At 47.2% G+C, this 13915-nt stretch overlaps 1 long non-coding RNA gene across 1 annotated transcript; it reads left to right on the top strand.

Annotated features, from left to right (window-relative positions):
- The first annotated feature begins 7130 nt into the window (after window positions 1-7130).
- LOC139061289 (uncharacterized) lies at window positions 7131-13033 on the top strand. Its single transcript, XR_011515331.1, has 2 exons — window positions 7131-11401; window positions 12435-13033. It is a non-coding gene; the product is annotated as an uncharacterized lncRNA (long non-coding RNA).
- Window positions 13034-13915: the final 882 nt, after the last annotated feature.

Genomic DNA, 13915 nt, shown 5'->3' with positions numbered 1-13915 from the left:
TGATAGTTTTGTTTTCTAAAATGTTCCAATTTTCGCCACATTTTCATAAAAAATTGACGACCTAAATGAAATATTCTAAAGCAACAGTCACTAGAATTTAAGTTTTTCTTTTAAATGCAACAAACCTCGCCAAAGTTGGCGCAGGGGTTGCCGAGAAAAACGAATTCTCTTTTTACATGTATTTTGATAGGAGCATCCGAGCTAAAGCTTCTTAACGGGCCACATAAACCCAACAAAATCAGTGCTTGGAAGGAGGTTCAGCAGCTTTAACACACAACACGATGAGTTCGCGCATTTGTGCGCCTGAGCAAGAGCAACGCGGCAAAGATGCGCCAAGCGGCATTCAGAACTGTCAGAACCTAAGCGGAACCCCTTTAACCAGCATGCTGCACTGCGGCCACTGCGGCCGACGCGAATCAAAACATGGGCACGTCGTGATAAACTTCGTCGCTTGCCCGTGTCAACATGACCGAATGCAGCGCACACAGTGATGGCAGAACGAAAGCGTGAGAGCAAGAAGCAACCATTAACGCAGAAAATCAAGAAGGCGCTCACCGTTCACGCCGAACGGCGGCGATCCATTGTTTCCGTCGCTCCCGCTCATTAGGCCTCGCGGGGAATGAATAAAACTATGTCGCCGGCGAGTTTTTGTAAGTGTTTGAGCACCCCACCACACAGCAATTATTATTCGACATGCCTTGAAGTTTCGGCTACCACAAAAGTGCGACGGACGTTGCTTAATTATTTCACACCGCAAAAACGTGAACGAAGCGGAGACACACGAACGACGACGCAGACAACTACAGTGGTCGGCTGCTTGCTGTCCCACGAGTTCTGAGCAAGGCCGCCACAAGTGGCGCTTCCGTCGGCGTGCACGCGGCCTATAGAGGCTTTCTTGCGCAGTGACATTCAGAACGTTCCAGTTGCCCTAGTTCCGACCAATGGGGATTTCATCCGCGTAAAGAATCCAAAGACAGTTCAAGAAGAGCTGCGGAAAACTACCCCGCACATTCGGAGCATAACCGATGTCCGACAATTTTCCAGAGGGGGCATTCTATGTTGTTCAGTGGATCAGACCTGTGTCTCCGACCTTCTAAATTGTGGAATGTTCGCGAATCATCCGGTAAGCCCTTTTATTCCTGCGCATCTAGCTCGCGTCAAGGGGCTAGTTCGGGGAGTTGACGCGAATTTGTGTGCTACCGAGGTGCTGCAGATGCTTTCCAGGGCAGGTGCCATATCCATCTGCCGATGTTCACGAGTGTCTGAGAATCAAGGAGTCCCCACGGAGTAGGTCATTGTCACTTTTGCAGGCACAACTATTTCCCCAGAGGTCAATGCGTAGTCTCTATTATACAGCGTTGAAGCACTTTCTCCCCGCCCACTGCAATGCATTCAGTGTTGGCGATGTGGCCGTAGCATTAAGAGATGCAGACCAGAGCTTCGGTGCCGCTTTTGCTCAAAAGGCCACGACTCGAAGACGTGTCCTCTCTGAACGAGCGATGCTGCTTGTGCGAAGGGTCCCACCCTGCGGACTGTTCGAAATGCCCGGCGAGACACCAAGAGCTTCAAATTCTACAGGTTACAAAACGGAAGCGATGTTCGCGTCGTGAGGCTCAAGCTATTACACTAGAGCAGTCATGCGGGTACGATGAAGCTGTTGCACGTCACTCAAGAGCTATGGATGCATCTCTTGGTGATGTTGTAGCAGCTGCTGTGGAGAAACCTAAGGCAAAAGCCCTTGATTGTCTTTTTTTGAACCTTTCTGAGACCATTGGGCAAGTTTCAATTGCTCAGATGTTACAACTTTTCGCAGTTTGCTGTGCGACCAAGTGTTGTTTCTGAGATTACAGCTTCTCATGAAAATATAGATAAAAAAGGCCTCGCGCCGCAGTGCTGGCGACACAGAACCTTCCGCATGTCTGTCGAATGCCAGGGTCCCGTTCAGAAAATATTGTGAACATGGATCTGGATGCTCGAACGTGCAAACGTCGCGCTTATCCGTACTCTCCTAGAACTACTATCCTTCATAAACTAAAGGCTAACAAGAAGCAAAATGACACCCTATCAAAGGATGACTTCCTAAAAGATATTTTACAGACGGCAGTTAATAGTGCCGGAATATCGTCAAGATATATGGACCTTAACAGTGCTGCAGTGGAACTGTCGCTCCATTTTTGCTGCAGCCACTGATTTGTGACATCTTTGTGAAGGAGATTATCCTGATTTGATTATTTTGCAAGAAACATGGTTATCTATACAGAAAAAAAAAGATTTCGTTTATAGAATCATCGTAGTTTTCGTCTACATTGCCCTACTCGTAGAGGGGGTTTAGCATTTTTCATCTTATCGAAAATTTGTCATAGAGTTAACATTAGTTACCAGTCATTGGACGTGATGCTGCTTGGTTGGGCCCCATTTTTAATTGTAAATGTGCATTTTCCTGCAGGAGTCATAAATACAGGTTCTCTTGATTCCGCGGTTGCAGCATGTAGAAAGAATAAAATAGTAGTTGGTGATTTCAATTCTCACCTTGTATCATGGGGCTATCGGTCCGATTCTTGTGGCAAACTATTGTAGATTGCATTTCAACAAATGACCTTGATTGTGTGAATTCAAGAACCCCAACTTAAGTATCCGGGAAATCGCGTTCGGTGCTAGACCTGACTTTTTCCAGTTCGGGTTGTGTCATTTTGACTTGGTCTGCTATCACCTCCGGCACAAACAGCAATTAACCACCTTGCAGTAATTTTTGAAATCGCGTGCCAAATTAAGTTGGTGAATTAGCATGTCCGCACCTATATTAACTATAGCAAATTTCAAGATTGAGATCAGATTTAAATAAACAGGGAGTGCTAAGTGACAAAGTAAAGGAAGTTAGTTTGTGTCATGTGATAAGTGAGAGTTATACAAAATCCAGATTCAGGAAATCCTCACTGTGAACGCAAATATAGAATAAAAGCTCCGTGGGAAAATACTGTATAACCAGTGGCCACGTAATTGGGAGGACTATAAATTTGTTGCAGCTACATTCAGCGAGACAGTTCACAAAGCGAAAAAAAATTATAACGCTAAACATTATCGTTATATATCACAGTCTAGTAATATAAAAGCCATATTTAGGTTTCTGCAGTGTAAACAGATTGCCTCACCACCAACAAATGTAGGATCTGTTAGGTTAAATTCCACGGAATTGGTGCAGTCACTGGATGAGATAGCAAAAGGCTTAGAGAGTCGATTTACATCACTTCTACCCTATCAAATACCGGCATCTGAACGATTTGATGAATTCACAGCAACCACATTAGATGAATGAGTGAAAGTGGTACAAAGTCACTGCCAGCTTCAGCTCCAGGTCGTGATGGCATAACTACAGCAATGATGCAAATAATATTCTAATTGTTTTCACGGGATTTGCTTAACATTATAAATATTTTCATGTCAGAATGCATGGATTTATCCAGATTGGTAAGTTGCCAAAGTAATTCCGCTACTTGAAAAGCAGGGTGATGGGTACACAATAGATGATATTAGACTTTTTCTCTGATTTCAAATCTTGTAAAGTTAATCGAGAGTGCACTGTATGGTCATATCGATAGGTGCATGGGCGACAACCAAATATTAATTGACTCTCAAATAGGATTCACGCCTGGGTGCTCAATTAGACGTTCCCATGTTGACTTGGAGAGTCGAATTAAACTCGCTCGCCGCAGCAACCAGTACGCGGCCTTAGCGACATTAGACATTGTGATGGCGTATGAGAGTGTCGAGCACACCATCTTGATCGACAGACTTGAAAGTGCGAATCTCCCACAGTGTATAATTGGATGGATTCGTAATTTCCTAAGCGGATGTACATTTTAGTGCTATAAAAATGGTTACATTCAAATTGCTTACAAAGACGCGGACAAGCACTCTTGTAAGCGCTTGTCCGCGTCTTTCGTGTGTTCTTTATGTGCATGTGTATTTTTTGTGCTGTATGCGTAATTTACAATGTTAGGCCGTCTAGGTCAACAGCCCAGAAGTATATTTCTTTATAGGGCGCCGTAGGCTCGACGAGCACATAAAATAACTTCTAGCATGTTACTTTCACCAACTTGGATTGGGAATTACGCTCCCTGTGACACTGTCTATGGGGCGTCGGCACTAAGACACTGCAATGGCGACGTATTTGACGCCATATTTGATTTGTAAGTGATACGCAGAGACGGCCATGTTAATTTCATTGTTTTGCTTTCCTTAATATGAACACACAAATATTAACTTCCAATTTTAAATGAATACAGCCGGACAATTGATAATAACAATTGGTATTATTTGAATATCATTTCTAAATTACAAAATTCTATTTCAGTGTTCTTCTCTGCTTGCTTACTGCCGGCCGATTCATGGCCGATCCCCCGTAGTAAGTTGAGCCATATGCGTGTGCACCAAAAGAAACCAAATCTAGGGGGTGCTGGTATGAGGAATTTCTTCTTTCCCCCATGTTAAAATTTTGCAGATCCCGGGCATTGTGGGAATCGATATAAGCGAAGCTTTCCGTGCCGGGTGCTTTGATTGATGATAATTAGCGCTGATTCTGACATCTAAAGCTTAATTTCTTCAACGTTCAGGCTAACACGAGAGTGGCGAGTTGATATTAAACGTTACCTTGCACGACCCGCTGCTGTTTGTCTGCGTAGTGCACAGATCACACAAGGAGAGGTGTTACTTGGGGCGTTCTTGTGCGCCATATTTTATAACTTTTGAGAGGGTTGAGCGTTGTCATTTCCTCACATGGCCCATCGTATTGTGGCAGAAGTGTTGGATTATGGGGCTGTACGTGCCTAAAGCACACATGCATGGATTACGAGGCAAGCCGGAGTGCCACCACTCCGGATTAATTTTGACACCGTTATGTTCTTTAACGTGTCCCACATTATAGGTGCACGTGCGTTCTCTATTTCGCCCCCGTCGAAATGCCGTTGCCGCGATTGGGATCAAATCCACGACCTCAAGCAATGTCATAACCGCAAAGCTAATGCGGGAGACACATGGTGCGATTTTCCGTGCGAACGGTCGTACGAGCATTCGCATCGGCTGCCGCACTCAACGGTTTCCCAACAGAATCCGCCGCATGCGACCGACCGGCTGAATATTGTCGTGCGGCTGCCGCGTCGGTCGGACGGCCGCAGCCAATGACAGCGCGGCATCGACATGACGTAGCCCCCGACCTCCGACAGCCCTGCTACTCAAAGGACGCCATATTTTTATTTCTTTGAGAGAAGCGGCACTAGTCGGTCGAAAAAGAAATATGAACGCCGCCGAAGTTCGTGCCAACGAAAATGAAGTGTTAATTTCATTGCTTTGCGGGCCCCGCGCGCTGTGAGGCCAAGCAAGCGTGGGAATACGTCACTTCGCACCGCAAGCTGGATTGCCGTCGCCAGGAGCTTAGGGCTAGCAGGGACGAACGGTGAGTGCTCTGTGTTTAACTACCAAACATCTATTCTGTAGCCCAGCAACGAGGTCAATTTATGTGTGTGCGCGCGCGTGTGTGTGGTATAACCGCGCAGATATTTGTCATTTCATCGCCATGTGTCGTGAAAGTTGGCTGCCTGTTTCTGGCGTTTCGCAAACCCGTCCGTTCGTTTTGAAGGACCATTCTGTAGCTTAGACCGTACATATATTTGATGTCGCAGAAAAGGCTAATAATAAGCCGGTTATTATTATTATTATTCCGCGCGAATGTATCCTACTCTTTTCACGGCCTATGATTCCGGCGGAGCTCCGCTCCGACTACTGGCGAAGCGCTAAAAGGAACGGCATAACGGCATGGGAGTGGAATTGTTCAATTGTTCCGGCCAAATACCGAAAAAGGTAGCGGTCACATACACTCACTGAAAGAATGTTCAAATAGCAAAGTACTATCAAATGCAGAGCTGGCCACAAGCTTATGCTGAACATGCAGCTCGCAAACAAGCTACATTCACTAATGGTTTTGCCAGAAACCCTATAATTTTGTTCATTGGAGCTTTAGTACAGGGCAGATGCATCAGTTGTAATTTTGTGTTCATTCTGTGCTCAGGAAAACTTCAGTAGCAGCTCAAATAGACAACTTATTGAATAGCGTGTCAACATTTAGGTGCTGGTAATACTATGGCACTACTATGTGATTTGATTTAGAGAAAATGTATCAACTGTGCCTTTTCTCTGCAGATGAAATAGTAAAAATCAGCAAAAGATGGCGCAACCTGAGGGACACATTCGCAAAGAAGCTAAGGGACGCAAAAAAGAAGAGTGGTGCAGCAGCTGGAGAGCCCACATCCACGTGGAAACATTTCAATGATATGCTTTTTATGCGAGACACTCTGGAGCCGCGGCCGTGAGCAAACAAGTCTTCACTGAACGCATCATCTTTAATGCATTATGGCTCTAAACAGGACGGGTGGTCACATGAACATTGAAATGAATTGGAGCAGTCAACATAGGCAAACCTGCAAGTGTTTGCGTTTTAACCTACGGACATGGAAAAAAAAGGGGGGGGGGGAGGTTGCCCTGAGCACACCTTTTCTTTCCTTTTGGGGGGGGGGAGGTGGGGGTGGATGACTGAGCTTTATTTACTCATATACTGATATTTATATACTTAGAGGAGCAGCAAGCTCGGCTGCCCTTGTATTAAGAAATGCATCTTAACTTTAAGCCCATGCTTGACTTGATATGCACGGCATGAATGCCTAAAGTCATCGCATTTTGTTCATTATGCCAGGCACCATTTAGAGCAAGGTTCAAGGCTTCAAGTTGTATTTGTTGTCTGGGATTGCTTGCTTGGTGCAAGCAATCCCCAAGCATCAACATAATCTGCCATTATCTTTACTGCAGGACGAAGGCTGATCTTACCCGTGCTGCACTAGGCGGTTACAACTTGCAGTTGCAAACTGCCTAATTTCATCTCATTACCTCATTTTCTGCTTTCCTTGACTGCGCCTTTCTCTCGCCACCCATTCCGTAAGTCTATGCCCTACGAATTGCATGGCCTGCCCAACTGCAGTTTTTATCTTAAACTAGAATATTGGCTATTCAGTTTACTCTCCGATTTACACCACGCTCTTCCCGTCTTTTTATGTTACACCAACTGTCAGGAGTGACAAGCGTGGACAAGGAAAGAAGACGAGGAAGAAAGAGCGGAGCGAGCGCGTGGAGCCGCCATCTTGGAGAAGGGGCACGCGCAGAGAAGGACGTGGGGACCGGGCGCAGCGTTCCAAGGGAAGACGGCTGGAGATCGCCTGTCTGGGTCCTGCCCCAGATCTTAGGCGGCACATCGACGTCCCGCCCGAGTATCAGGCTCGGCGAGCAGATGTCCGACGTCCCTGGAACCACCGCTGGCCCGGACCTGCCTGCGAGGACACGTCAGCGTTGCTGCCGCTGAACGTAGACGCGCGGAGGCTGGCTACAGCCAGTCACCATCCCGTCCGGAGGACCAAGCTGGGCCGGCGCGCACCGGGAGCGCCAGCCGGCACGAGCCCCGCTCTGCCGGAGCGCGACAGCCCCTCAGCGACCGTGCCGTCGTCACGTCGGCTGGGGCATCGGTGACGCCGGACACTAACAACGACCGACGACGACCAGATCGCATCGACGGACAACAGACCGGGGGACGTCGATACTCGCGTCGAACAGTACCGGTACTGTAAGCGCTCCCACTACAGCGAATAGACAATCGCCGCACAGACGTTTGTAAACGCGGTAGTGTGAGCGGAAAGCTTAGTAAGGGAGGACGCATGCCGTGTGCAATGTGTTGAATCTTACCGTGTGTTCCTGTTGCTAAAATAGCCTATTGAATGAATGTTACGTGTGTGCTGCATCTTGCGTTCGTGTGTTCCTACCGCTCGCTCAAGCAAGCGTACCAGGCGTTAACATACGCGTGACAACATTGGCGAGCCTGCCAGGATCTCTTTAACTTCGTCACGTGCCTCGGGGTGTATTGAGCAGCGGAATGGACCTTGAACGTTTGATGACGGCTGGGAGTGCCGCGGGCATGTCGGCCGAAGCCATAATAGCACTATATCACGAGGAACAGAAGCGATTAAGAGAAGAACGCGCAGAGGCGCGAGAGGCTGCGAAGGAAGATAAGGAGAGAGCGAAGGCAGCTGAGGAGAGAGCGAAGGATGCGGACGAGCGTGCGTATAGGAATTTGATTTTGGAAAAAGAGCTTACAGAAACGAAATTGCAGCTGCGCATGAGTAATAGTGGAGAAGAGGCAGGAAATAGCTCATACGTGCTACCTCAGAGAATAGCGACAGTGTGTCCCCAAAAGCTTATCGCCCCCTTTGACGAAAGGCGAGATAATCTAGATGCCTATATACAACGTTTTGAGCGAATAGCAACTGGACAAGGCTGGCCGAAGAGTGACTGGGCGACGGGATTGAGTATGTGTCTCGTGGGGGAAGCGTTGGCCGTGTACAGCCGGATGTCAGCGACTGACGCACTAGATTACGACAAGGTGAAGAAGGCTCTCCTACAACGCTTCAGACTAACGGCCGAAGGTTTCAAGGATAAATTCCGAAACTCCAAGCCACAAGAAAATGAAACGGGTCAGCAATTCGCCGCACGAATCTCCAACTACTTTGGTCGTTGGTTGGAGATGGCTAACGTAGAGAAGACATTTGAAGACTTGAGGGACAACATGATTGCAGAACAGTTCCTAGGATCATGTCATCAGGGCGTGGCAATATTCCTGAAAGAGCGCAACTTGAGGACGGTGGCTGAACTATCTGAACACGCCGACCGGTATTTAGAAGCCCAAGGCCAAAGGCACTTGGGAAAGGGGAAAGAAGATAAGAAGATACCAGATGAGAGAGAAAATACTCGGAGTACAATCAAATGTTTTATGTGTGACAAGATAGGGCATCGGGCTATGAATTGTCCCTTGGGTCGCACTCGCAATGCGACGTTGAAGTGCGAGGGATGCGGACGGCATGGACATACAATACAAACCTGCCGAGGTAATTCAGAAAATAAGACTGCCTGTGTTGTTGCGAGCAAATGTCACATCGAAGGTGACAGGACACAAATGGAGCCGGAGTACAGCGACAAGGCAGGCGCTGTCATGACAGTTCCGAGGTCAGAAGACCCGGAAACCTCGATGCCAGTAGTAGTGGGAGTGCTGCAAGGACGAAAAGTGTCAGTACTCAAAGACACCGGGTCCACCATTGTTATGGTAAGGCGATCCATGGTGTCGGACAGAGATATCACCGGTACAGAAGCACCAGTTCGATTGGCGGATGGTACAGTACGGCGAATGCCTATGGCTCGTGTGTTGCTTTTGACGCCTTACTATTGCGGTTGGATTGAAGCCGGGTGCGTCAAAGAACCGCTTTACGACGTCATTCTTGGGAATGTGCCAGGAGTTAGAAGAGTGGATGATCCAGATCCCCTCTGGAGTTTTCCCAGTATCCAAATTACAAGTAGGACGGAGCATGAATCCACCGAAGCAGGTGGCAGAGACAACGAAAGAAGTTCGGATCCGTATACCAGAGAAGCTAGCATAGGGTCAGTAGAGAAAAACACAAGGAACCCGGATAGGAAAGATGTCGGTATAAAGAATACTTCAGGCACCGCCATCGATATAACCGGGACAGAAATGAAGAAAAGGCAAGAAGCGGACAGTACGGTGCGACATTATTTTGAAATGTTAGGGAAATGGATTCAGAATAAGAAGAGCCGGGTCGTATATAAGTTTGAGAAGGTCGGAGAATTACTTTACCGTATAGCCAGAACTCACGATGGAAGAGAAACACGACAGCTAGTAGTGCCAGTGAGTTTACGAAGAGCAGTCCTCGAGCTGGCGCACGACACTATAATGGCTGGCCATCAAGGAGTAAGGAAGACGACCAGCCGAGTATCAGAACAATTCTTTTGGCCGTGCATGCAAAGTGACACTAATCGGTTTGTGAGTTCTTGCGAGGTATGTCAGAGAACCATACCAAAAAGGTTGATATCAAAGGTACCTCTAGGGACTACGCCTATTGAGAAACCATTTCAAAAGGACGCAGGAATGGTCATCACAGAGTTGGTTGCCGAAAGCCCATACCAAGCAGACATCCCAGCAATAGAATTTACCCCTCAGAAGGCGAAGATAACAAGCACGATGTCTAAACCGAGCGTATGTGAGAAAAGACGGACTCAAGAATTGAAGAGCAATGGACGCATCATCGCTGTGTCCGACCACTTTGACAAGCCCAGGGCATGCAGGGCTGGGTCCCGCCCCAACTCCTGGTTTCATATGAATCATTCTACTCGAGGCAATGCCGCGATGAGGCGCCGGCGTCGAGAGTCAGGACTAGTGCACAGCTTCCTGTCTGGCTGTATCGATGTCACACAACCGGTAGACAGGAGTACGCGGATTTAGTGAGTAAACGTGACACGAAGGACATCACTGACTTTTCGGAATATGTTCGTTTACGTGTTTACTGTGTGAATATGTTCGGATACAGGGGAACACCGTGCAGCGCATGCATGTAGTGTTTAGAGCTTCTGAGGAGTCTTCCTCAAACATTCGCGGAAGACAATGCCGTGTGAATGGTGCTGTCGTTGACATTGATGTAGTGTTAAGACTCGGCAGAAACTTATGTGCTTACGTGATATGCGCGTGGGTGCAGTGAAGTGCGGTGGAGTGCAGTGAGGTGTGAAGGAAGAAACGGCGAAGAGTAGTTGTATGTGGTGTAGTGCAGTGAGGTGAAGTGCAGTGATGAGTGAACGAAGCGGTGAAGTGAAGTTATATGTGGCGTAGGGAAGTGAAGTGCAGTGTCTGTGTAAACCCAAGAGGTGATGAGCAGTGAGGGAAGTTTTCGCGAAGCGAAAACTCGGAAAACAAGGGGGCCATTGTCAAGAGTGACAAGCGTGGACAAGGAAAGAAGACGAGGAAGAAAGAGCGGAGCGAGCGCGTGGAGCCGCCATCTTGGAGAAGGGGCACGCGCAGAGAAGGACGTGGGGACCGGGCGCAGCGTTCCAAGGGAAGACGGCCGGAGATCGCCTGTCTGGGTCCTGCCCCAGATCTTAGGCGGCACATTGACGTCCCGCCCGAGTACCAGGCTCGGCGAGCAGATGTCCGACGTCCCTGGAACCACCGCTGGCCCGGACCTGCCTGCGAGGACACGTCAGCGTTGCTGCCGCTGAACGTAGACGCGCGGAGGCTGGCTACAGCCAGTCACCATCCCGTCCGGAGGACCAAGCTGGGCCGGCGCGCACCGGGAGCGCCAGCCGGCACGAGCCCCGCTCTGCCGGAGCGCGACAGCCCCTCAGCGACCGTGCCGTCGTCACGTCGGCTGGGGCATCGGTGACGCCGGACACTAACAACGACCGACGACGACCAGATCGCATCGACGGACAACAGACCGGGGGACGTCGATACTCGCGTCGAACAGTACCGGTACTGTAAGCGCTCCTACTACAGCGAATAGACAATCGCCGCACAGACGTTTGTAAACGCGGTAGTGCGAGCGGAAAGCTTAGTAAGGGAGGACGCATGCCGTGTGCAATGTGTTGAATCTTACCGTGTGTTCCTGTTGCTAAAATAGCCTATTGAATGAATGTTACGTGTGTGCTGCATCTTGCGTTCGTGTGTTCCTACCGCTCGCTCAAGCAAGCGTACCAGGCGTTAACATACGCGTGACACCAACTAACATTTTTCATTCCAGCACTCTTTGCACAGCCCTTAACTTCAGCTTCATTGTTAACCTCAGCATTCTTACCCCATATGTTTGCACCAGTAGAATGCAATGACTGTACACTTTTTTTAACAATCCCAGTCAGGATTTCATAATGTCTGTCGTATGCATTCCAACCCATGCTTACGTGCTGTAAATTTCCTTCTCATGATCGGGGATCCCATTGAGTAATTGACCTAGGTTTACATTTTCTCGGTTTAAAGTCCTAACTCATTTGTTGCAATTCATCCCCAGTGTTGTGGAATGTCATCCACAAACCGAAAGTCGACATATTTGCCGTTGATCTTTTAAGCCTTCCCAGTGTAAAGCTTGAATACTTACTCTATGCATGCAGTGAATGGCATGGCACTGTCTCCTTGTCTGACCTTCTTGATTGGAAATATTGTACTTGTGCAAGAATAAGGTAGCTTTATAATATTTTTAAATGTTTCCCAAGAATTTCACGTATGTCTCCAGTACTCCTTGATTATGCAATGCTCCCGTCTATTGCCTTGCATTGCCATAAAAGGGCAGTACAGGTACCATCACAATTTCTTTATTTGCATTTTTACAATTTCAGCAGAATTGGCAGGCATGAGTTAGGGAAACAAGCCAGTGAACATGACAACGTGTTCAGCTGTTGCCCTGGCGAAAACCAGTCCATATGACAAAAAGGCATTATGTATCAAACAGTTGTTCACTCAACGCACAAATTGCAAAGCAACAAAGTGAAATTTAAAGTGTGTTCTTTTGCAGAACGACAACCAACCTCGACTTCGATGAAGATTCTGCTCAAGAAATTCTCAGCCAATGTTCGGAAAGCCCTTCGCAAATACTTCTGCCCATGGTTCACGGACATCACACCGACACAGGCACCACACAAACAAACACTAATAATTATGCCCCTTCTAGCTCTACTTATCTTTCAGGCTCCGTAGCTCATTCTTCCTCTTCACAATCTTTTCCTTCTTTGCCTTCTCCACAAGATGTTTCTACTGCCTTTTTACACAATTCACCAACCTCTTCTCTCGAAAAAACACCAAAAACTAAGCGCAAGAAAGATGACACAGACAGTCTTCTTGATGACATAAACAAAGAGCTACACACAAAGATATCGAACAATGAACACTTTTTATTTTCCCTTAATGGTCAGATGAGCAAGGTGCCTGACCATCTTTTGGGTTTGTGCAAAATACACATGATTGACATCCGGAACCATTATGAGGCAGGAATTGTACCAACCAGCTTGGTGCCACTCAAGCCACCTCAAGGAGAAGAGGCTATGTAGCCCGTTGAAAGAACTTTTAAAGCCTTTGTATTTGTAATTAAAATAAAGAGCATGTATGTGAAATAAAGAGCCTTTGTATTTGCATGTGACATAAAGAAACATTACGCCGAAATTCATCTCACGTTGACTCAATAATTACTGACGCCACACAGCAGCGATAACAATTCACAATTTCCACAGATGGTTGTGGCACTTCGTGATCAACGTAGTGGTTGGCCTCTGTAGAATGGCGACTTGCATTTTCCCTCAGAAAGCATGAGCAAGTTTCCTATCAATGCCTTTTCAAAGTAGAACTGTGGGATAAACAGCTTTGGGAACTAAATCGTCAGAAAAAGGACACTAAAAAAATGGACTGCGACAGAAAGCTGCACATGGCTGGTACGTACCCAGAGAGCATTTTAGCCATTTAAAATGTTTGATGCGACTGGAAAGTGCCTTTCTACAACTGCAACCTTCAGACCCACCTTAGTTTTGTTTTTACATTTCTCAATGGTGCAATAGAACTGAGAAGAGGCATCATTTGAAAACTTTCCACTGGTTCAGGTCACTGCTGGCCAACTTGTTGCGAGATCATTTCACACTTTGTCTGATTTTATTGCATGCTTTCGTTTGCCAGCAAAGCATGACAGGCTGCTGTGCTTGCAGTATTTGCAATCGTATGCATTTCAGTATTCACAGCCCCAGTCCTTTCCATTCATCAATGCATTTATTTCAACTATTTGACAGACGGCAGCAGTGAATAAAACTGCCATTTGGCAGCTTGACGAGCCTGCTGCCCGTTAGAAGGGTTCACGGAAACACAGCTTTATTAGGAATTTCATCAGATTACATCATTAAACAAGGTAGCAAATACAATGGAGACATCATGTATATGAAATTATGCTCTCGCGTTAACTTTCATGTGAAACTTGCTTGAAGCACAAAAACAAATTGAAATTGATAGAATCCG

The sequence above is a fragment of the Dermacentor albipictus genome, chromosome 6 (assembly GCF_038994185.2).
Source record: "Dermacentor albipictus isolate Rhodes 1998 colony chromosome 6, USDA_Dalb.pri_finalv2, whole genome shotgun sequence".
NCBI lineage: Eukaryota > Metazoa > Arthropoda > Arachnida > Ixodida > Ixodidae > Dermacentor > Dermacentor albipictus.
This window is presented reverse-complemented; position numbering and strand designations above follow the sequence as displayed.